Raw genomic sequence first — 21,383 nt, forward strand, 5'->3', positions numbered from 1 at the left:
GCCTTTTTAGCAAATCTGTCATCTGATTTCTTTTATCAACAGCATCTTGAGTTTTCTGATGTCCAGGACAATGAATTATGGCCACTTTTTTAGGCAAATGGATGGCCTCGAGGAGGCTCAGTAGTTTTTTGTTGTTGTTCTTAATGTCTTTTCCTGCAGAAGTCAGCAGTCCCTCTGTCTGTAAATTGTCCCTTGAATATGGGCAGTGGCAAAAGCATACCTGCTATCAGTGTTCTTTCTGGAAGGCTGCTGGCCCAAATCACTTGTTTTCTCTCTATCACTGCTGCTCCCGACATCCGCTTAGCCATCTGCTTACCTTCAATCATAGAGCTGCTCCCATCCGTATACCAGTTCTGACTTCCTGGCCAAGGTTAGTCTTCTGCCACAATGTCAATACAGTGAGAGATGGGAGAGGAATCATCAGTCTCAGGCAGTAAGGTGGAAGGGTTCAGGATGGCCAGGAGATGGGGCAAAGATCACCCTTTCATGTGGGCGTTAGTCTGCAGTCCCAGAGTAATTCAAGCAAGGCCACAGCAGCAATGGCTTTTAGACAAGACTTAGTTCTTTGTAGGCCTTTAAGTGTGGTGGATGTACTCAAATGTAGTGCCTAGCTTTTTTTAACCAGTAGCAGGGGGGAGTTGCATGGCGACTGGCAAGGAACCAGAATGTCCTGTTGTAACAGTCTGTGAATGTGAGGTCTAATTCTTTTTCTGGCTTCATGACTCTTTGGGTACTGCCGCACTCTAATAGAGGAGCCACTGGTTTTAGTCCAAGCTTTTGGAAATTCTGTTAACCATTTATTAATGTTGGGGCTTCCTGCTGTTCTTGAAGCTCATGAAGCCGGTACTCATCTTCTAGTTTTAAGACCAATATCATAGAGGTGGGGGTTCTCTCAAGATACCCCTGATCCTGTCTGAGTAAACTTCAACTTTGTCTCTCCCCAACAAGGCCATAGGGCACTCAGGAATAACCGGATTGAGACACTTATCTTTTTGCCAGATCAACAGTTCATGATGTAGTCTAAGAATATTGTTTTTGCCCAGTTGCTCCTATGACTATGGTTGTTTTGTTTTGTTTTGTTTTCTCAATGATTGTTTCAGAACTGAATATTTTGTTCAAGTATCCACCAGAAAGTCCATAGGGGTCCTCTCTACTCTCAGGGTCCCCTCTAGTCATCTTCCTTGAGAGCCAGGACCTTAGGGGTCCTTCCCTGCTTCTTTGGGCTGTCTCGAGTCCAGTGTCTTTTTTTTTTTTTTTTTTTTTTTTTTTTTTACAGTAGGCACACTGATTTTTTTTAGCAGATGTCTTGTATCTTTTTGCTCCCATTTGGTCTTGGTCTTCTGTTTCCCAGGTTCCCTGTCTGTCTAGACCCTGCCCTTTCTCTCTCTCTATCTCCTAAAATTGCAGCCAGTATTCTAGTCTCCATTCTCTCTTTTGTGACATACTTTTTCTGCCTCTTTAACTTAATCTTGCAGGGTATAATCCTGTAATCCCTCTATACGCTGTAAACTTCTTACCTGTCACCAGAGCCCAGTGGGGTAAACTGTCAGCTGCTCCCTACCTGTAACCGTGTCCCAGTCTGGTCAGTTAAGAGGGGCTTCTAACAGGATCTTTTCTCGTTCTTCTGTGGTAAAGAGAACCTATAAAAGCTGCTGGCAATCATCCCAGGTAGGCTGGTGGAAAAACATTAAAGACTCTTCCAGTCCAGTCAGACTGGCAGAGTTATCTGAAAAGAAAGGGTGATTAATCTTCCAGTTTGGTCTGTGCCTTGCTCCAGGGAGGGCCAGGGCTCAGGAGCCTGGCTTTCTCTTTCTCACCCATGATGGTGGATCTTGGACCAGGTCCTGCCATAGAGTAATGTATGGCTGTTGATCAGGATGTGACCCCGGTCCTTCCTGAAAAATAATAGCTTTAACTTCAAAAATAATAGTCAAGTCAAAAGTCTCCTCTGGCGCCCAGTCAACATCAAATGTCGGCCACTCTGAGGCACAAAAAGTCTGTCACAGTCTTTTCTTGATCTCAACTGATAAGTTACATGCTCTGGTTTTAACTTCAGTTTACTAGTCTAAGGTTAAACTTTAGTCACAGTCTGTCTTATCGTCACAAATAACATAAAACCCAGACAAAACAAACACACAGAGAGACTAACAAAAAACCTGTCTCAATCTCAGGTGCCAGCCAGGAGGGATTCCACGTCTTCTCCGGCACCCCATGTCAGCCGGGAGGGATTCCACTTCCTCTCCGGTCCCCAGTGGGAACTTCCCAGACGTCTCTGGGGTCCCTGTCTTCCTGAGACATCTCTCAGGGCACAGCAGTCAGTGACCCCCCCACACACACAGCACGTCTACTGGTCACCCATTTATCTCCTCCAGAGACAAAAAATGGTTTACTGTCTCTTCAGACAGAAACAACTACAGACCAAAACCAAAGTGCACTTTTCAGAAACCAAACAATTTACATAGACAGCCACATGAGAAACCAAACAATTTAAACAGACGGCCACATGAGAAATCAAACAATTTAGACAGACCAGCCACACAGCAACCAGACAGAAAACCGAGGGTGAAATCTTACCTCCAAGTGGGTTTTTAGAGATTAGGGTGGTCGCAGTTTGCTGGTCAGGGAACCAAAAATGTAAGGCCCCCACGAAGCGAGGACCTCACCCAAGCCTCAGGAATTCACGGCCACCCAGTAACTCACAAGACGCAGAACTTGATGCAATCAGCAAGAGATATATTTCGATCAACATGTTGAGGTCAAGACCCATAGCCCACGCAGGGGCAATGGGGTCTGACCCCAGGACTTTGGAGACAGAGAGAATTTAAAGCCAAAAACCACAACTCAGGGGGGGTAAACCACAACCCAGGGGGAGTGAAGGAGGGTTATTGGAGAGTACCTGTGGAAAATCCCAGCCCATTATTCAGTTTGTGACAGGGTCCAAGGAACAGTCATGGAGAACATTTTGTATAGGCTATTCTCTAAAAGCCTATTCGTAATCAACTACCTATCTTGTGGTCAGCCAAGTTCCTGAAACACCGAGCTCATGACCAAGCCGACCTGCACTCTTGGTTATGCTCTGCCTGTTACGAGTTTTTGAAAAATTTTAACCCTTTCACCTGTACTTGGAAGAGTACTTGGATGAGACTCGAGACTAGAACTTGGAACTGGAAACTTGGAACTTGGAGGCAGTAGGGACTAGGAACTAGGGACTAGGAACTCAAGACTTGGGGCTTGGACTAGGAAGAGAGCCTGAAGAATAAATGGGATTGAATCACACTCTGTCTGATTTCCATTCTTCGAGTTCATCCTCACTCTCTCTCTTGCTGAACCCTGACCCCCAGACCGGAGAAGTTTGGGGCAGTGCAGGCTCTAACAGTTTAGGCCCCAAGGCTTTTGGCAGTGTGGGTTTCTACACTGATAGAGTGGTCCGTGACATTTTGGCCCCCAAGCGTGGGGCAGAGCGGCTTGGTTCTCAACACTCAAGAGTCATAAGTGAACCCAAAAGACAGAGGGACAAACACAAGTAAGTAGGCACCTGTTGCAAAGCTCTGACTTTTTCCCTCTGATCAGTCTAGTCAGTGGTCGCTTGGGTGGGTGTGGGTCTCCTCAAATCCTGGACAAGCCCCCAAATGTAAGACCCCCCACACCAACACTTGGTCAGTGGTACTCACTTCGAGATGCTCCCGAGTGCGACACCCGAGACGCAACACAGATCAATGCAAAAGCAAAAGGTTTATTTTCCAGTATGTTGGGATTAACTCTCCATCAGTCCCTCGAGGCACGTGACGAGAAGATGACCCTGAATGGCTATCACAAGCAGTTTTTATACTTTTTAGGGGCAATAGTTGCATCAGCAAAGTTATAGTTCAAACTTATTGACTAAGTATATTGACCTTTAAATCTATTGGCTACTAAGCATGACACGCATTTGAACTCTATCTGGGGCTTTCCAGAGGGTTAGGTGACTATCAGTACATTCTGAGAATTTTTTACTCAAGAATGATTCTGTGAGTGGAGAATGGAACTTGGCCTAGCCTTGACCCCAGGTGGGAGGGAAAAGTTATAAGGAGGGTGTGGGACTGGAAAAAGCCCTTAGGGTCCCTCAACTGTACATTTAGTCTCAAACTCTCCTTAAAGTGGGACTGGACTAGGTCCAGTGGGGTGGAGCTGGTTGTCTGCCCCATAGTGCTTCTCAAGAAAAATAAAAAGAACAAGTAAAATACAAACACAAAACCACAAAAAAGAAACCTATATGGGTCCAGAAAAGAAAGTAATATGAAGTTGATGGTGGCCTATCCCAGAAATAGGCTCCACCAGTCAGGAGTGTCCTGCCAGTCTCTACCAAAACCTATATCAGACTGGTGCTCTCTGGCTCCAGCTGAAGGGAGTCTAGAGGTGGTAGGCAGCCTATCCCTGCCACGGGTTGGGAGCAATCTGCCTAGGTTAGACTGGAGCCTTCTATCACCAACTGAAGGTAGTCTGGAACATCTTCAGAACTACCTGGCCAGTAGGGAGTTGTCGGCATGCCTGCCCTGCCTCCATTGGCCTCCAGGATGTCTAGACAAACGGAAAGACATTCACCACACACCAAACAAGACAAAAGGTAACTCAGAACAAGATGAAGATAAGTACGCACAACACACAAAGGCTCACCTGATTCACTGATTGGTAGGAAGTCAATTGTTCCCCCAAAATGTTCTACTATTGAGTCGAGGGCAACCCCAGCAATTCCAGACTTCCCCCAAATGTTTGGTTTTGGGAGATGCTGAAGGGACACCCCAGACTCAAATAGTATGCAAGAACAAAGAGCATTTAATCTGCAGAAATAACCAGCATGCTGGGGTCACCACCCCATCAAAATGGCGACAACCCCAGACAAAGGTGCACAGGCCTTCTTATAGGGAACCAGGGGGAACTCTCTAGAAGGATTATGTAATCTCTAATGTGATTGGTAGGGGCCAAAGCCCTGACATTAGTACAATTTTGATTGGCTACTATATTAGGGTTAGATGATCTAAAACCTACTGATGGGTGCTGAGATGTCCCAAATGGACTGCATTCCTGCTTTGTGAATAATTAACTACCAGATGGGCTACCCAACTCAGATGGCTTATCCTGGCATAAGATATCTCCCATTCCAGTACAGGAGAAATGGCTCAGCAGTTAACAGCACTGACTCTTTTCCTGAGGTCCTGAGGTCCCAGCAACCACATGGTGGCTCACAACCATCTGTATTGGGATCTGATGCCTTCTGGTGTGTCTGGAAACAGCTACAGTGTATGCATATACATAAAATAAATAAAATCTTTAAAAACAAAAAAGGTATCTCCCATTCATGTGGTTCTCTTGAGACTGTTCCTCGGATAGGGAGCTTGACTGTCTTGTTTCTGGACTTTGAGGTCTGCCACTGGAGCAGATGGCTTATGGCCTAGTTTCATGATCTGTTCCTGCAGTGGATGACCTATTGAAAGGTATAGAAAACTTATGGATGGGTCGCAAAAGTTCGTCTGGTGGCGGCTAGGCAGTGCAGCTCCGTGACAGATCTGGTGTCTTACCCCAGCACTGCCACGATGCCCAAGAGAAAGGTTAGTGCAGACGGAGCTGTGAAAGTGGAGCCCAAGTGCCGCTCTGTGAGGCTGTCGGCCAGCCCGCCACTGACAAGGTGGACATGAAGCCAAAAAAAGCCACAGGAAAGGATAAAGCAGCAGACAAGAAAGTGCAGCTAAAAGGGAAGAGGGGAGCGAAGGGCAAACAGGCCGAAGTGGCTGACCAGCAAACTACAGATCTGCCTGCAGAAAATGGAGAAATGGAAAACCAGAGTCCAGCCTCTGAAGAAAAGAAAGAAGCCAAGTCCGACTAAGCATCCATCACGTCTGTCAGCGGTCCCTGCCGCCCTTCTTGTACAATCCAGAGGAATATTTTTATCAACTATTTTGTAAATGCGAGCTTTTTAGTAGCTCTAGAAACATTTTTAAAAGGTGAGGGAATCCCACCTCATCCCATTTTTTTTAAGTGTAAATGGTTTTTTTTTCTTAAGAGGTTTTCATTTGCCGGTTGTTGATTTTTTGGTACAACCAGAAATAGCGGGATACTGAATCGGGAGAGGCTGTGACTGTCTCGGGGGTCACCATAACATTCCGTTGAGGGGCTAGTTTTATATCCTACAATACAAAGCATGCTAAGTGGCAGTTTGGAGTCTCAGTCGTGCATTGGTGTCTGGAATATTTTCAGTTATATCTGGTCCCGTGTTTCTAGTAGAACCATTTCGTAAGAAAGCCAGTCTTTGGTCCTTGCCCTGTCAGAACTGTGATGTCTGTGGTTATGGCAGTCCATTTTCCTAACAGTTGTGATAATACGCCGTGAAAGATAGAAGCTTTGAGTGTGTTCTGTGTGTGGCATAAAATTGTGACTTCGTGGGAAGGAGAATTCTGAGCATTTGGTTGTTATGCGAGGTCTTAGGGAAGCTTGCCAAGTTTGAGGCTGGAACATCACTGGAATAAGTTCAAAGAAAAAAAAAAAAAGAAAACTTATGAAAAATATAGAAAGTTTTATGACCCTTAGACCTGACCAAAAGAATGCAGGTTCACTAGTTCCTCCAAGAAAGCAGAACTGAATATAAGATTTTAGGCCTTCACTGCCCCAGGATACGTTCTACATACACAAGACTTTCAAAATAAAAGTAACTTGAAAATACATCTAACTCCTGTTGAAAATTAAATGTTTTATTAAAATTAATGTGCTTAAGACTAAGAAAAGCTCCGAAATGCTAAAATCTGCTGCCGCCACCCCCAAAATCCATTTGGGGGCAGTTGACTTGGTCACCACCTGAAGCTTGAGCATGTCATAAATAGTTTGGAATAGTCATTGTCTCAGATAAGCTGGTAAAAATTGGAGTGAGGCCAGCAGGCTATATCCCTATCCTAGTTTGGGATATATTTTTTTAATTTTTAAAGTAATCAATATTTTTACAGTGAAACAGTGCTGTTGACTCTTCTTATTTTAAATCCTAAATTCTTTTAAACAATCCAATGAAAATCAGTATTAAAGGGGCTGGAGGGACTTGTTGCTCTTACAGAGAGGCAGGTATGGACACAGTGCACACAGAGACATGCAGGCAAGACATCCACACACATAGAATACAATTAAAATTTCCCTAAGAAATCAGTATTGGGCTGGGTGGTGGTGGCACACACCTTTGATCTCAACACTTGAGTTCGAGGCCAGCCTGGTCTATAAAGTGAATTCCAGGACAGCCCCGTCTACACAGAGAAACCTTGTATTGGGCTAGGCATAGTGACACACACCGAGGCCAGTGGATGCCTGTGAGTTCCAGGCTGGCCTAGTCTACATAGTGAACTCCAGGGCTGTGTAGAGGACTCTATCTCCAAAAAGAAAAAGAAAGAAAGAGGAGCAAGAGGGTTGTGGGGGAGGGGAGAGGAAAGAAGAAATTTAAAAGGAGCCTTATGTTAAGGGGATCCCTGCAGTGTTATACAGGGAAGCAAGCTTCAGGGAGAGAATGGAATAAAAACCCAGATTTGGTTTTTATTCTTCAACCTGGATCAGACTTCAGGAGGCCTAATAACAGATGGTTTGTTTTCAGCTCAGTAAAGCCAAAAAGCTTTCCTGGTATAATATAATCCCTGGTGCACAAAGGAATGTAATTACATTAAAAACTCAATTCAGGGTAGCGTCACTTCTTCAAAGAAAATTGTTTCTAGACTTATGCCACCTGCACTTAAGGGTCTGAGGGTCTATCCTGATCACACATAGCATAGAGGTCGTTTGGGCTATTAGCCACCTCTGGTCCTGGTTGTAGGAGCTTAACATGGCCTGGCCCAACAGATAATGCAGGTCACCAGGCAGTTAATCATTTTCAATTCTCAGCTTTCTGAATGGAAGACCTGTGTGCTTAATGTTTCCTGGTTTCTCTGGAAATCTATGGGTGCAAGGACTATCTCTGCTGTGCTCCCAACATTATGTGTGAACACATGCATTCATATATGTATATACAGTCGTGTGTGTGTGTGTGTGTGTGTGTGTGTATGAGAGAGAGACAGACAGAGACAGAGACAGAGATAGGCAGACAGGGAGGCAAGCAGGCAGGCAGAGAAAGGTGAAAACAGAAGGGAAACTCTCTGAGGAAGAAAGACAGAAACTACCAGAAAGGACAGGAGAGGACAGACCAGTTGGAGGTAAATATTGTTGGGGTTCAGAAGTCGCCCCACAAACCACATGAACACCAATCTCAGTCAGACAAGGATAGTTTATTGAACACACATCTAAAGATTGATCAATCAGGGCAACATCTTCAGACTCAGGAGCAGAAAGCTTCTCACCTGTACATTATTCAGGGTCAGGTTATATAGGGAAAAATATGTTGCGCTCATAAGCAGATGAGAGGGGCGAGGCTTCAGGGTGGTCACCTTTTTTCCACATTTCTTTAGAAAATTAGACATAGCAGTTCAAGCTGACCCCTATCCTGCTTGGCCCTGAGTGAAGGCTGCAGCTGGGGAATTTTCCAAGGAGAGCAGTTCTCAAAATATAACACGTCTGAGTGTAGCATATCTATGGTCAATTTGAACTTGCTCTGAGCCAAATTATTTTTTTTTTTTGTCTTACAGTTAGGTTGCTTTTTTTCTTTCTTTCTTAGTATTATTAATATGGAATGACTGGCAGACATGAAGCAAAATGGCTATAGTTACTTCTAAGAAGTAATGCCAGGGAACCATGTTAGAGAAATAGACTTCAGCAATATACAAAGCACATGGTATGCATACATGAAAATGTCATAATGAAATCTGTTTTATTGTATGCTAACTTCAAGAACAATAAGAAAAGGGAATAGTAAGAACTACGTAGAAGAATGTATGTTGATTCTGAAGGACCCCCCCAAACTCGGGAGACCCTTCCTCAAGTCTCGGGAAATCACGACCACCCAAAAATCACAAGAAACCATACCTGGATGCAATCAGCAGAGGTTTATTAGGGAGAGTTGGCTAGCCAACGGTCAAAACTGCTCGTCCACGCAGGAACAGAATTTTGACAAAAGGCCAGCAAGCTGAGGGGGTTTTTTATAGCATGGGGTGGGGAAAGGAAGGAATTTTCATGCGGTTACACATGATTGGTTGTTTTACAATTTTTGAACATCAGCAGGCTGTAACACTGGGAAAACCTCGGGGGAGGGGGTAACCAAGAATAGTGGAACATTTCAGAGGAATCCACCTAAATGATTTAGAGCCACGTGAAAATTACTCTGCATACTCATTCTTCTCAAAAATGTAGTTTTACCATGTCACTGTGCCCTACCCTGTCATTACCAACTATTTCAGGTTACATATTTCTCACTTTCTCCAGTCACAGCCCCACCTAGATGACTTGTATCCTTTTTGTGGTCAGGAATGTGTCTTCTTGCTTTTGGGCTTTTCCCACCCACAGTTGGGTCTATTCCCTGAGGCTTGAGAAATGTAATCCAGTAAGTGTCCTCTGATTCAGGGATAATGTCCTCCACCCGGAATGTGTCCCGGGGCAGCCAAGGCCTGAAATTTTATTTTCAGTTCCGAGTTCTGGAACTTGCACTCTTTCTGCTCAGGTCTAAGGGCAAAGAAAAAGCCTGCATATTTTTCACAAAATGGTCTTTATATTTTTTTTTTACTCTACAATTGGGGTAGATGGAAAAAGACAAATTCTTCCCTTAAAACATTATCTTTCATTTTTAAAGTATGTCTTTGTCTCTATGTCTATGTGGGTATGCATCTGTGAGTGTAGGTATCTAAGGAGACCAGAAAGCATTGGAACTCTGGAGCTGCTTGCCACCAAACTTGCAGGGAACCAAACTTGGGTCCTCTGCAAGAGCAGTATATGCACTTAAAAGATGAGCCATGAGCCATCACGTCCACTCTGATAAGGGCTTATGGAAGGTTATTTGTTTTGTCTTGGTTTGGTTTACTGTTTGGTTTCTTTGTTTGTTTGCAGTTTTTTGGTTTGTTTGTTTTGTTTTTTGGTTTGTTGTTGCTGCTATTGTTTTGAGACAGGGTTCCTCTGTGTAGCCTGGGCTGTCCTGGAACTCACTCTGTAGATCATGATAACCTCAAACTCAGAGATCCACCTGCCTCATCCTCCCAAGTGCTAGAATTAAAGGCATACACCACCATACTGGACCAAGAAGGGTAAATTTAGCTATTAAAGTATTAGTTCTGGAGCTGGAGAGATGGCTCAGAGGTTCAGAGCACTAACTGCTCTTCCAAAGGTCCTGAGTTCAGTCCCCAGCAACCATATGGTGGCTCACAATCATCTGTAATGGGATCCAGTGCCCTCTTTGGGTGTGTCTAAGACAGTATATTCACATACATAAAATAAATAATAGATCTTTTTTTAAAAAAAATAAAGTATTAATTTTAATAGGAATGTGGCATTTGAATCAGAAGGCCCCCAATAGTCTCATAGATTTGAATGAGAGAGTGACAGTATTGAGAGGGGTGAGGAGGTATAATGTTGTTGGAAGAAGTGTGTCACTGGGGGGTTGTTTGGGACTTCAAAAGCCCAAGTCCGTGCATGTGTCTTTCTCTCCCTGCTGCCTGTGAATCCAGATGTGAAACTATTCATTACTTCTCCAGCACAATGCCTGTTTACATGCCTCCATGCTTCTCACCATGATGATAATGGACTGAACCTCTGAACTGTAAGCCAGCCCCAATGAAATGCTTTCCTTTATAAGAGTTGCCTTGGTCATGGTGTCTCCTCACATTAATAGAACACTGACTAAGATAAGGATGAAAAGTGAAAATTTAAAATTAAAAAGAAATGAAACAGATCAATGATTATTGCCAGAGAATGCAAATCTAACAGTAGTGAGAGAGTTGTTCTCTGATGTTGGTCTTTTGGAAGACAGAACCCTGATCAAGACATTATGTTCATGGTGTAGGTAAGAGCAAAATTATAGGTTAGGCAACGTTAAAGACATTAACAGTGCAAACTATAGTCAGTTCTGACTCTTTCTAATGCATTCTATTTCAGCCTTTGAATATTCACTGTGTAATAGTGTATGTGATCAACATTTTGAAAAAAAATTGTTACTTACTACATTTCTTTATTTGTTTGTTTGATGGTTAGGGGGCACACAGGTGCACATCAGAGGACAACTTTCAAGAGTCAGTTCTCTCTACCACATGGTTCTCAAGAATTGAACTGAAGTCGTCAACCTTGGGGGCCAGGATCTTTACCTGCTGAGCCACCTCTCTAGCCCTAATCTAGACATTTTATACACATTTTATATACATTTTTAACCATATAAGACATAAGGTAGCATTTTATGTGTGCATGTATGTAATGTGTATGATATGTGTGTGTACCTGTTTATGTGTAAATATTCATGTATGATAGACAGTGTGTGTATGTGTGTGTGAGAGTATATATTGTGTGTATGTCATGACCTGTATGTGGAGGTCAGAGGACAATCTTGGATGTAGCTCTTTGTCTTTCATGTTGTTTTAGACAGAGTCTCTTGTTATCTACCACTGATCTGGGCAGAGTGCTAGCCCACAGGCTTTGGGGGATCCTCCTGTCTCAGATTTTCACTGTGTTGTAGGAGTATTGAGGCTACAGACATGAGTCAAAGTCATGAGGAGGACTGGCATGTCTGAAATCAGGAAGTAGGCGAGCCTGCAGGAGTCAATGGTCCAGGCTAGAGACAGAAGCCTCTCTCTCCAGGGCTATCAGGCTTTCCTTTGAGGCACTACAGCAGACTGGTAACCCCACACCTCCACTTCTCTCAGTCTGTTGACTCCATTGTTCATGATACATAGAAGATACTTTCATAGTAACATCTGGACTACGGTGGTTGGTTTGATTGTTTGAGACTTTCCTTTTTTCTTATTTGTTTGTTTGTTTATTGTTTTTGGACAGAGTGTGATGTAGCCCCTGCTGGCTAAGCTTGTCATGTAGCTGAGAATGATCTTGAACTTGTGATTCTCCTGCCTCTACCTCCCCAGTGTTGGTATTATGGGCTTCTATCATACACAGTATGATCTTGCCCAAACAAAGTGGATATCACAACCTAGTTGATACTTAAAATTCATCACCACAGTCTCCAAGATAAAAAAAAAAAAAAAAAAAAAAAAAAAAGCCCTCAAGCGAGGGAAGGACTCGTCTGCCGTCTGCCTGGTTGTCATAACACGTCAGAGATGGTGGAGTATAAAAGACAGAAGTCCCACCTTACTTCAAGGGGTGAGAGAAAAATGGAAGCCCTCTATTTCCAGATCCCTAAGGATATAGCCTAGCCCAGGGGAGAATGACTGGAAGTCATCCAAGAAACATCCAAGAAACAGAAAAAGGCACTTCTGCAGAAAATCAATGAGGTATCTGTGCTTTGACCTTACCGTGATGACCCAGATTGACCAGAATGGCTGTGTGTCTAGGAAACCCATTGCATCTTGCACCAGGTTCCATTGACAGTAAAATCCTCAAGTGGCTTCTGATCTGTACATTTTTAAATTTATTTTTATAAATCTTCATTAGAAAAGCAAGTGTGCTGAGAATAAGATTAATGCATATATGACAAGACTACAAAAAACATTTTCATCCCAATGGATAATTAGAAAAGCAATTCACTTTATCAGGAATCACACTTAGGGAATTAAAGTTTTTGAAACATTTATGCATAAATCATAATGGTAGATAGGCATGCCGTGCTAGACCTTCGAGGTGAGAACTCGGGTTCAGGAACAGTGACATTGTGTGATGTTGAGCTGCTCAGCTGCTTCTGGAAACCTCTTCTGTATGCATTTCTACACTTCCCCAAATTCAAAGGGAAATACTAAACAATGTTCCTGAGAAGGTAATTCAAATTTATACCAACTCATATTATTCTACTATTTATTTCTCTGGATCTATAAAACTTAAAAGGCAAGAATGACCACGTGACAGTTTAAAAAAGAGGAAATTGGAATGATAATGAAGATATTTAAAGCCTCCTGCTCTGTCTCCTGGTGTCACCTGCAGCTCCCTTGAGATTTACTGAGTACTTTTATAAAGTGAGCAGAATAAAGACTGTCCTGCAGGAGAAAGGGAGGTGGTCCCAGCAAGGCTCAGATGGGCCAGAAATTCAAACAGCTCTGGCTGGGTAGAAGACTGTGCGCAGCTGAGTCTGTTGGTGCTTGCCTGGATTCCCAGCACTGGGGTTGGGGAGGACAGGATGGGGGAGGGGGAGGGCTAGACAGGATACCAGGGCTGCAAAGAGAAAAGGAAAGTAAAACATAAAAATGAGAACAACTCAGTGCAAGGACTTTGGGGCAAGATGGCAGACAGTAACCTCTGTGTGACCTAGTGAAGTAAAGAGAAGTGAAAACAGCAATCTCTTATACAAGGAGGAGAGAGAGCTTAGAAAATTCAAAAAAGAAGCAATGTACATCCAGAAGGTTTAGAGAAAGAGAGTAAGAAGCACAGACAGGAGGAAGCCAGTGTGCCTCCATTCCCAGTGCCCAGCAGGTATAAGAGCGTATTTTGATTTTATATTTTTGGATTTTTAAAGATTTGTATGATTTTGTTTGTTGTTTTCTGTCTTATATTTGATTGCAGGTTTTCTGGTTGAGAGGTTTTTTTGTTTGCTTGCTTTTTTTTTTCTCCCCTTTCTATTTTCTTCCTCGGTTTCTCTAATCTGTTGCTCTTTTGCCCCTCCCTCTCCATTCTTCCCAACTCCCCTCCATTAATTAACCCTCCCTCTCCTCTATTTTCCTTTTCCAGATTCTTCCTTCACATAACACATTTACTATTTGCCAATTACACTAAGTAAATTTCCTATTTTCTATTAGATTTCAGTTGTAGATATACAAGTGGGCTTTAATTAATCTTAAATTTATCTCTCGTTCTAGTTTCATTTTTGTTGCTGTGGAAAAAAAAAAAAAAAAAAAAACCCCACCCTGGCCAAGCCAGACAATGGCAGCACACACCTTTCATGACAATGGATCTCTGTGAATTGAGGCCAGCCTGATTTACAGAGCAAATTCCAGGGCAGCCAGGGATACACAGAAAGACCCTGTATCAAAACAAAACAAAACAAACAACCCAAACACCCTGGTCGAAGGCAACTCAGAGGAAGGAAGGGTTCTTCTGACTTAGTTTCGGATTTCAGTCCATCACTGAGGCAATGTCCATGTGTCAATCGGATAAGCCCATCATTTCCACTGTTAAGAGCCCAGAGACGAGTCAGTGAGATGCTCAGTGGGTAAAGGTGAAGACCCCCATACTCGGGAGACCCTTCCTCAAGCCTCCGGAATCACAACCACCCAAAAATCACAAGAAACCATACCTGGATGCAATCAGCAGAGGTTTATTAGGGAAAGAGCTGGCAGCCAGCGGTCTGACCAGGTACTCGCGCTGGAGTCAAGGTCCGACCCCCTCGGCCAGTCCTTGGAGGGTTTTAAAGGGAAAAACCACAAACCAGGGGAGTGGGATGGGGTTGTTAAAGATACAAAACATGAAAACAGTGGAACAATTCAGAGGTATTCACTCTAAATGATTAGTGTCATGTGGAAATCGCCCTGCATTCTTCTCAAAAATGTGGTTTTTACCATGCCATTGTGCCCTATCCGGCCATTTCAGATTGCTATCTTTACTTTTTCCGGCTATAGGGCTAGGGCCCCACCTAGGTGGTAGCATCTTTATCTGTAATCAGGAATGCCTTCCTGCCTTGGGTGAGGCTTGAGGAATGTAATCCAGCAAGTGTCCTTCACCTGGAATGTGAAGGCCTGAAATCTTATTTTCAGTTCTGTAAGGCAAAAAATCTACACATATTTCATAAAATGGCCTTTATAATTTTTCACTCTACATTCCTCACTTTTTCCGATTTGGCTATGTTTTTAATCATAAAAACTCAATTATTAATAAGTCTATTCTCACCCCACTTTTTCCGATTAGGATCTTTAGAAAAGTTTAAACTCCAGTGTCATCATAATTACCATTTTCTTGACCCAAAGTCTTATATTGGTGGCGCAACACAAAAAGCTGAACAGCATTTATCCTTTCTCTAACAAAAGTTACTAATCTATTTTAAATGTAGGGGCCTATGGTTAAGAGCAAAAGTAAAATCACAAGGGGTCCAGCAAGGGAGGATTGAACCAACTCTCGAATCAACGTTGCTGTGCCTCTCTATCTTGTCTCTGGTCTAACTTTTTTTCTGAATTTACTCTCTGGTCACTCTTGAATGGTCTACATAATAGTAACATTTTTTCTTAGAGCAGCACACAGACTTTCTCCTTTAAGAAACAGCAAGTCTAGTAACAACTTAACTTTGTTACTGACTGTTCTAGGGCTCTCAAATCCACATCAGTGGCAGCTCTCAGCTGATGAAAGTAATGAGGTGTCTGTATCAATGTAGTTACACCTGTCTCTATACCTATGGCCACTCCTAGTCACAATGTAACAGCTAGAGTCAAGGAAAATAGGCTCTCTGCAGAATCATCTAGGGTGTATCTCAAACTCAGTTCAAGAGTACCTGCGGGATCTAGCTGGACAAGTACACAATAATCTTTGTTTTCATCAAAGATAGCAGTGGAAACACATGGTGTTAACCCGGAGCTGTAAGTCTACCATTTATCAATTTTAGGCACTAGGTATCTGTTAGCAGGGGCTCTTGGGCTCTATTCTATTGACTAGGGGTTTCAAAACATTTCCTTTTCTTTGTAGCACACTTTCAAAGTTGTCTTCTGACTTTTCCACATTTTGTGGCACATAGCTGTCTACATATACATAAAATCACATATATAATAAAGAGAAATTGCAAAAGGAACAAATCTATATAACTCTAGATTCACATTTCAACTTCAATCTTGTAATCACAAGCTGTCATTTAACCTTGGGTGTACACACACTAAGTCCCACCCTCCAAGGCAGCATTTTCCCTGTGCCTCTGGGGTGGTCTCAGCAGTCAAGGCCTGCTGCTTCTTTAGCCTTGTAGAATAGCAGAAGACCTGGAGCCAAAGAGTAGGGGGTTGTTCAGGCATCTGGATCTTCTCCAGTTGGCATCAGTCACAGGTGGTGATGGTGAACTTCAAGGAGGTCGGATGGTCCACAGCACCAGGAACAGTCTTTTAGTAGCCTGAAAAATCATTTCTCACACAAAATGGGCATTCTGGGTATGGAGCAAGAACAAGGGACACTCTAGCCAGCGCCAGTTCCCAAGGGTAGTTTAATTTTAGGGTCCTGTATATTCTCTCTACCTGTCCTGAGCTTCGGAGACAATATAAACAGTGGATCTTCAATTCCTGACTTACCTTAAAACTGCTCTTTGATCTAATTACCTAGGACACTTGAAACCTCGGGAAGGTCCCTATTCTAGGCTGTTTTCTCCTAGGTATTTCTTATCTACTCTAAGTCTTATTATTTCTCTGGCTTAGAACCTAAGGTCCCTTATACGCTTTAAGTCTCTTAGTTGCTTGGTTGCACTCATATCTTAAGAGTCCATCTGTGTATTTAGCCTGGTAAATCCTTTGCTTTCTGGGGAGTATAGTTCTCCCTTCTTGTGTGCGCCATTGTCTATTTTAGGCCCCAAACCTGGGAGGGCTCCTGTATCAAGCCACTTGATCTGTCCGGTTATTGCCTCAGGCTGGAGTCTCCTCCCTTTTTGGTATCCTGGGCAACAAATATTTACAGCTTCCGGTTTCATCAGGGTTTCCTCTCTTGGCATATAGCCTTGCAGGCATGGACTGTGGCAAAAGCATACCTGTTGTCCATGCAGATGTTGGCTTTCTTGTCAGCCCCAAGTTCCAAGGTTGTTCTCTGCACCGATGATCTCAGGGGTGGGGAGTCAGTCCAGATGGCATGTGTCCACCACAGTAGCGCTGGCTTGTCTCTGACCAGCATGGAGAAAACTGCTCCCGTCTGTAAAGCACGTTACCTCGGCTCCCGGATGGAGTCAGTAGGAGGAGCCTTTCCTCTACCCGTGAGTTCTTGTCAGTTAGTTGCAGCCTGTCTGGGCCCCAATCCTGGGGAGTAAGTCTCAACCCGACAGAGGGTAGGAACAGTCAAGGATGACCATAAATGAATGGGATACCCAGCCCATCTCTTAGTCCACCATTTTCGGGTAGTCCATGAATATATTTTGGCCCATTGGCCTGGAGGAGGACCCTGTCTATCTTAATCACTGTCTTCACACAGAGCTAGTATCTTCACCATCTGGGATGTTTTTCAAGGCCTGGGATTTCTTGGCCCTGGCTTCTATTTGTTAGGGCCCTCTTGGACCCTGAAGCTGGCTCCTTTACTTGCAATGCGCACACTGGTCTTTTTCAAAGAGTTTTATCTCTCTTTGATTGGAGTCCCTTTTTTCTGCTTTCTGTAAATTCTTTCCTGTCACCTTTCTCTTTCTTCCTCTCTCTAGACTTTCTATCTTTTCCACTCTTTTCCTCTAGACTTTCACAGCAACTTACAGTAAACCTTTTATCTTCTAATCTCTTCTCTATTCTTTTCTTTTAGACTTTCCCAGCAACTTCTCTCTACTCCTTAACCTTCTCTCACTTGCTATTACCACCAATAATTTTAACCCTGTCTATGATCCCATCTATCTTATCTTTCTTTTCTTTTACTCTTTTCCTTTTTCCCTGATATAGTATAGTATACTTCCTAAATCTTTCAATGACTCATTTTGTAGTCTCTCTAGCCTCTGAAGCCTTGTCTACACTGACAGAATGTCTCTATGAGCTAGTCTAGAAAGGCTGTGGGTAACTTATCTGATCTCTGCTTAACCTCATGTGTCCTGATCAAAATTAGTGGGGTCTCATGTAACCCTCTCTCTCAAGATCTATCAGCGGGATCTGGCGTGGGCCTTTGGGTGTCCCTTACCTTCTGTCACATGAAGGTCTCAGTCACATCTGGTCCGAATTGACCCGCTGCTGACCCCGTCCTGATCAATTGATGGGGTCCCCAATCTGAAGACCAGAACCTGCAAAGGTCTTGTGAAAGCAAGGCTTTTACCTTATTTATTGCTTTGAACTCTGTGTAGACTGATGCATTTGTGAGGCTGCATGACTGCTGTTCACATCACACTAGAGACCATAACCTAATTCAGTCTGCAAACAGTACCTTGTCCACAGGTGTAATGTGAGCTCACCTCTGAAGCTCTAAGAAAGAAACCAAATCAGAATGAATAGCCTTATCTATAGCATTTCACAGCAAGGATTATTAAGATGTTGAAGGTTCATACAGTTATTAACAATTTTTAAAAGGCAACTTGAGTTACATTTGACACTTATTTGAATTTAACTTTTAACAAAATAGAAACTTTGGTCATAGTTCTATAAAAACCTTTTTAAAGAGTTATTTCTGATTACAACAAGAACAATAAAGTAAACATTTTTATGTCTAACATAAGAGCACAAGTCTTCACCACTTCTTCAATTTTATCTTGTCAGAACTCTCATCTTTGAACCAAATCTTAATGAAAATCTCATATAAATAATGAAATTGTCTCAAACAGTAATGGCTAGAAAATTTATCAAAACTGAAGGAGATATATATATATATATATATATATATATATATATATATATATATTTATGACTCAGGGCAGCCTATAACTTTTAAGCTGTAATTTTAGAAAAAAGCACTCCTTTACTTATAAAACTGGGAAAAATCATTATCAACTTCCTTATTACAGAAGCTAAAAAACTGCTGGCCCCCTTTTTTTCTGCTTTCTGCTGGTGCCCTTCTCCTAGCCACAGAGCAGGGCGAATTATCAGTTTTTCTTGTGTAAATCAAGACTGCCTCACAAGTAAGTTTTAAACTAAATTAAGTAAGCAGTTTTAACCAGTTCTTGTCTCTCTTTAAAAAAAAATAATAATAATAATTAACTCTCAGGTGAACAATCTTGCTGCGGCTGTTTGTCTAGCTGTCCTGGCTCCACTGCCAGGTTTTTTTTCTTTTTTATCACCTGGGTTCTCATCTATCTTCATTGGCAGCAGGTGGAAAACCACCATTTGTTGCACTAGTGACCTCAAGGTACCCAGTACAGCCAGGAATACCAAACTAGGTAGCTGTTGCATGCTGTTGCTGTGCTGGGGAACCACGAGTTGTCGCCCGCCAAGTGCAGGCTGGGTGAGGGCACCCTCCATGTGCTGTTACCTGAAGCATACCCTACATGCGGTAGGCGGGCTGTAGGAACACGAACCACGAGCATGAACTGAGGTAGCTGCCCCTTATTAAAGGACCTGCCCGCCTTTCTGCAGCTGTATTCTTGTACCGTGGGCTTCATTCCTCTCTCTGCCGGCAATCATGTTACCTATTTTTAACTCAAGATGTTTAACACAGTAGATTAACAGCTAACACACAGATGATTTGCCAAGAAAAGACACACACATATAAAAAAACAACACAAATAGCTCACCCCTCTCACGGGTGGTACATAAAACACAGATAGCTCACCCCTGCCACGGGTGGCACAAATAACACTTAACTACATTTGGTCACGACCCCAGATGGAGAAGGATTCCGCGTCTTCTCCCCAAGTAGGAGCGCTCAGGCTCTTGAAACCCGACGGTCAGATCCCCTGACCTTCTGGAAGGCCTCTCCCCTTCCCCCTGAAATCCAACGGTCAGATCCCCTGACCTTCTGGAAGGCCTCTCGCCTTCCCCCTGAAATCCAACGGTCAGATCTCCTGACCTTCTGGGAGGCCTCTTGCCTTCCAAGTAAGACTCTAATAACCAGACAACTCGGTCAGTCTTCACAGATTCAGATTTAACAGATTCAGACAACTTGGTCAGCCTATGCTGGACCAAGTCTACCAGATTTCTAACATGCCAGCAATGAACAACCCAAAAATAGACACACTGCCATGAGAGCATAACAACCACGGTGGCCATTTCTGACCTTTTCTCTCTAGTTTCATTGTTAACACACAAAAAGACTAACAAATAACCCGTCTCAATCGCCAGTGCCAGCCAAGAGGGATTCCACGTCCTCTCCGGCACCTAGATGCAAACCTGTGCCAGCCTAGAGGGATTCCACGTCCTCCCCGGCACCTAGATGAACCCCCAAACGTCTCTGGGGGTGCAGCAGCTAGTGACTCTCCAGCACGTCTGCTAATCACTCATTTGTCTCCTCTCGAAACAAAAATGGTTTACTGCCCCTCACGAGACAGAAACAGCTGCCAGTCCAAACCGAAGTGCACTTTTCAGAAACCAAATAATTCAGACAGACGGGCACAAACAACTTAGAAACCAAATAACTTAAACAAACCTAGGCAAAACAGCACACGATTTAGGCAACCCTAGCACACGAGAAATCAGACAATTTAGACAAAAGGTCACACAACAACCAGACAGAAAAAACCGCGGTGTCCCTTTACCTTCCAGCGTGGTTCTTGGATTAAGGTGGTCGCATATCCCGGACGAGCCCCCAAATGAAGACCCCCATACTTGGGAGACCCTTCCTCAAGCCTCCGGAATCGCGACCACCCAAAAATCACAAGAAACCATACCTGGATGCAATCAGCAGAGGTTTATTAGGGAAAGAGCTGGCAGCCAGCGGTCTGACCAGGTACTCGCGCTGGAGTCAAGGTCCGACCCCCTCGGCCAGTCCTTGGAGGGTTTTAAAGGGAAAAACCACAAACCAGGGGAGTGGGATGGGGTTGTTAAAGATACAAAACATGAAAACAGTGGAACAATTCAGAGGTATTCACTCTAAATGATTAGTGTCATGTGGAAATCGCCCTGCATTCTTCTCAAAAATGTGGTTTTTACCATGCCATTGTGCCCTATCCGGCCATTTCAGATTGCTATCTTTACTTTTTCCGGCTATAGGGCTAGGGCCCCACCTAGGTGGTAGCATCTTTATCTGTAATCAGGAATGCCTTCCTGCCTTGGGTGAGGCTTGAGGAATGTAATCCAGCAAGTGTCCTTCACCTGGAATGTGAAGGCCTGAAATCTTATTTTCAGTTCTGTAAGGCAAAAAATCTACACATATTTCATAAAATGGCCTTTATAATTTTTCACTCTACAAAGGCAGTTCCCATCAAGCCTGACAACCCAAGTTCAATAGTTGTGACCCACGTGGTAAGAAAGAGCCTTCTCCACAAATTGTCCTCTAACGTCCACATACATGCTTTAGCATGCATGTGTGCACCCTCCATCCAAATAAATGTGTATCTTTTAAAGAGTATGTAGAGTGAAAAATTATAAAGACCATTTTATGAAATATGTGTAGACTTTTTTTTTGCCTTGGACCTGAGCAGGAAAAGTGCAGGTTCCAGAACAAGGAACTGAAAATAAGATTTCTTCACACACCTTCACTGCCCCGGGGCACATTCTGGGTGGAGGACATTATCCCTGAATCAGAGGACACTTGCTAGATTACATTCCTCAAGCCTCAGGCAGTAGGCCCACCTGTGGGTGGGAAAAGCC

At 43.3% G+C, this 21,383-nt stretch overlaps 1 pseudogene; it reads left to right on the plus strand.

Moving 5' to 3' along the window:
- The first annotated feature begins 5,570 nt into the window (after nt 1-5,570).
- On the plus strand, nt 5,571-6,023 carry LOC117719047 (non-histone chromosomal protein HMG-14 pseudogene; annotated as a pseudogene).
- The last annotated feature ends 15,360 nt before the right edge of the window (nt 6,024-21,383 follow it).

The sequence above is a fragment of the Arvicanthis niloticus genome, chromosome 13 (assembly GCF_011762505.2).
Source record: "Arvicanthis niloticus isolate mArvNil1 chromosome 13, mArvNil1.pat.X, whole genome shotgun sequence".
Lineage (NCBI taxonomy): Eukaryota > Metazoa > Chordata > Mammalia > Rodentia > Muridae > Arvicanthis > Arvicanthis niloticus.